This window comes from Phyllobates terribilis, unplaced genomic scaffold (assembly GCF_046119375.1).
Source record: "Phyllobates terribilis strain yellow unplaced genomic scaffold, ASM4611937v1 Scaffold_76__1_contigs__length_6945272, whole genome shotgun sequence".
Classification (NCBI taxonomy): domain Eukaryota; kingdom Metazoa; phylum Chordata; class Amphibia; order Anura; family Dendrobatidae; genus Phyllobates; species Phyllobates terribilis.
In genome coordinates this window covers 1,069,992-1,073,919 of record NW_027362836.1, presented here as the reverse complement: position 1 = coordinate 1,073,919, position 3,928 = coordinate 1,069,992, and the positions used below count along the sequence as shown (strand labels likewise).

At 57.6% G+C, this 3,928-nt stretch overlaps 1 long non-coding RNA gene across 1 annotated transcript; it reads right to left on the bottom strand.

Moving 5' to 3' along the window:
• Positions 1 to 286: 286 nt before the first annotated feature.
• LOC141196859 (uncharacterized) lies at positions 287 to 940 on the bottom strand. Its single transcript, XR_012269250.1, has 3 exons — positions 851 to 940; positions 449 to 510; positions 287 to 368 (listed from the first exon to the last, which is right to left on the bottom strand). It is a non-coding gene; the product is annotated as an uncharacterized lncRNA (long non-coding RNA).
• Between the last annotated feature and the right edge of the window lie 2,988 nt (positions 941 to 3,928).

Genomic DNA, 3,928 nt, shown 5'->3' with positions numbered 1-3,928 from the left:
AGCACCTCAATAAGAATAACCTAAACATATGATTATGAGGGATCTGTCCTGCAAACTAATCTGAAAAGATTCTATGGGGAGGTAAGTTCTAGGTTGGACCAGGGAAACTTAGTGGATGTTGTCTATCTGGACTTTTCAAAGGCATTTGATACGGTGCCATACAACAGGTTGGTACATAAAAATTTTCAATATATTATATTATATGGTAAACTTGCTCCACGAAAGAACAAGTCCTTGTGTGGTCGATGGAAAAAATCAAGGAAAATATCAGTGATGCGGTCGTTACCTCTTGACAGCTCCGTTTGGTACTTGTTCTCTAGTCCCTCCATGGCCACGGTGATAAAAAATTCCCTGAAAAGCTCATTATTCTAATAAAAAAATACAAAGTAAGGAGCTGACACAAAGGAGAGCAGACAACTCGTATGTCAAAATAAGCAATTGCAGTTACCTTAATTTTCTCAAAGAAGGTGCCATTAATCACTATGTCGTATGCAGTGCAGCCGCATCCACCTGTAGGACAAAGTGCACCAGGACTTAGATACTTTGCGGTGCCGACTCAATCCATTGACCTTAGTAGGGCTGCTATGAATAAGTGGTATAAGTTCTTAAAGGGGAATCCAAGTAGTGGACAATCCCTTTAAGTCCCAAATCTAAACCAAAAAAGTTCAAAAGTTAACAAGATGTCAAACTTTATTCCGCAGACTGGAAGTGGACCTACCAGAACCTGTGGAGATGGCACCTTTGACCATTGAGGATTAGTAAGTTGTAATACTTGCTATTTTAACCCCTTTAAGGATATCTCTGGACTACCCCTTTAAAAAGAGACGCGCTGTATTAAAAAAAACCGTACTATTATCAACTTCAACGTGGGGCTCTCCAAGGCTCATGGGGACTCGATAGCCAGAGGGATCATCAGATTCCAGGATGCTGACTAACTCCTGCTCCGTCAGGTCCGGGGACGCTGGGATCTGGTTCGACTTGCAGATGTTAATAAAGATTTTGGTATTTTTGGATGTGCGAGTTTTAATGCAGAAACCTAACACAGAAATAAAAACAAAAAGTGAACAAAAATACAATAAAATTGGCAAAAGCCAAGCAGCATTTACATGTAACCAACTGTATAAGAAAAAACGATGTGACCCCCCACGTTGGTTGCATCATGTGACCGTTGCAGTCAATAAGACCCCACTGCCCCACTGTGGTATCTGTCACATAATATGCACAAAGTAATCTGGATAATAATCAGAGGACGCCCATCTCACCCGATTGGGGTCTGATCTGTCTGCTTTCTGGTAAGTTCGGTATTCTGCTCTCCATCTCCTGTTTGGCCTGAAATGAGGCAACAAGTGAGAATCAGTGAGTAACATGAACAGGATGGTTCTGCAAACTGATTTTTCCTGCACCAAAATAGTACAACTGTGAGGGGTCTAAAGCCAACAATACACATTAGGTAAATGTTGGAGACTGCAGCGCCCCCGGTGGCTGACGGAGGAGACATTCACCCGGTGATTGCTGGCCTCTCCAATTCATCTTTCGTACCTTCATCAGCATCTGTTCATACAGCGCTTCCTCCATGTTTGTGTTCATTTCTGCAGACAGCAGCGACTTGTCAGACGCCATTTTTTCGGTCAAAGACAGAAGCTCAGGGATCTTGTTTTATAAGAGAAAACCTGAAAAATGAAAATATGTATTAATCTTCTCCACAGACAACGACAAGGGGAGAGTGCGGGAGCCTGACAGCCCATGGCACGACGGGGTGCGGGAGACTGACAGCCCAGGGCACGAGGGGGTGCGGGAGCCTGACAGCCCACGACACGAGGGGGTGCGGGACCTTGCCAGCCAACGACACGAGGGGGTGCGGGAGCCTGACAGCCCACGGCACGACGGGGTGCGGGAGACTGACAGCCCAGGGCAAGAGGGGGTGCGGGAGCCTGACAGCCCATGGCACGAGGGGGTGCGGGAGCCTGACAGCCCACGACACGAGGGGGTGCGGGAGCCTGACAGCCCACGGCACGAGGGGGTGCGGGAGCCTGACGGCCTACGGCACGAGGGGGTGCGGAAGCCTGACAGCCCACGACACCAGGGGGTGCAGGAGCCTGACAGACCACGACACCAGGGGGTGCGGGAGCCTGACAGCCCATGGCACGAGGGGGCGCGGGAGCCCCACTGCCCACGACACCAGGGGGTGCGGGAGCCTGACAGCCCACGACACCAGGGGGTGCGGGAGCCTGACAGCCCACGGCACGATGGGGCGCAGTAGCCTGACAGCCCACGACACGAGGGGGTGCGGGAGCCTGACAGCTCACGACATGAGGGGGTGTGGGAGCCTGACAGCCCACGACACGAGGGGGTGTGGGAGCCTGACAGCCCCCGACAAGAGGGGGTGCGGGAGCCTGACAGCCCACGACACGAGGGGGTGCGGGAGCCTGACAGCCCATGACACGAGGGGGTGCGGGAGCCCGACAGCCCACGACATGAAGGGTGCGGGAGCTCGACAGCCCACGACACGAGGGGGTGCGGGAGCCCGACAGCCCACTACACGAGGGGGTGTGGGAGCCCGACAGCCCACGACACGAGGGGGTGCGGGAGCCCGACAGCCCACGACACGAGGGGATGCGGGAGCCCGACAGCCCACGACACGAGGGGGTGCGGGAGCCCGACAGCCCACAACACCAGGGGGTGCGGGAGCCCGACAGCCCACGACACGAGGGGGTGCGGGAGCCCGACAGCCCACGACACGAGGGGGTGTGGGAGCCCGACAGCCCACGACACGAAGGGGTGCGGGAGCCCGACAGCCCACGACACCAGGGGGTGCGGGAGCCCGACAGCCCACGACACCAGGGGGTGCGGGAGCCTGACAGCCCACGACACCAGGGGGTGCGGGAGCCCGACAGCCCATGACACCAGGGGGTGCGGGAGCCTGACAGCCCACGACACCAGGGGGTGCGGGAGCCTGACAGCCCACGGCACGATGGGGCGCAGTAGCCTGACAGCCCACGACACGAGGGGGTGCGGGAGCCTGACAGCTCACGACATGAGGGGGTGTGGGAGCCTGACAGCCCACGACACGAGGGGGTGTGGGAGCCTGACAGCCCCCGACAAGAGGGGGTGCGGGAGCCTGACAGCCCACGACACGAGGGGGTGCGGGAGCCTGACAGCCCATGACACGAGGGGGTGCGGGAGCCCGACAGCCCACGACATGAAGGGTGCGGGAGCCCGACAGCCCACGACACGAGGGGGTGCGGGAGCCCGACAGCCCACGACACGAGGGGGTGCGGGAGCCCGACAGCCCACGACACGAGGGGGTGCGGGAGCCCGACAGCCCACGACACGAGGGGATGCGGGAGCCCGACAGCCCACGACACGAGGGGGTGTGGGAGCCCGACAGCCCACGACACCAGGGGGTGCGGGAGCCCGACAGCCCACGACACGAGGGGGTGCGGGAGACCGACAGCCCACGACACGAGGGGGTGCGGGAGCCCGACAGCCCACGACACGAGGGGGTGTGGGAGCCCGACAGCCCACGACACGAAGGGGTGCGGGAGCCCGACAGCCCACGACACCAGGGGGTGCGGGAGCCCGACAGCCCACGACACCAGGGGGTGCGGGAGCCCGACAGCCCATGACACCAGGGGGTGCAGGAGCCTGACAATATTGGGAGTGGGATTCTGCACACCTACAGCTAGCTACTTATTGTCCTGAATGTAGTAATCACCTTGGCACATTCCCATCTTCTTACCTGTAGTACAGACGCCAAACACCACTACTCTGACTGCAATCACCCAGCTACAGCGTCACCACGCCTCAGCAACAGGGGAGCGTCTAGATTGGAGTTGATTTCTTGAGGGTGAGGAGTGATTTCATGGAATCATGATGTCACCGGAAGGGGCGGGGCCTTCTCAGTCCAGTGGACACTATTCCACCTGCC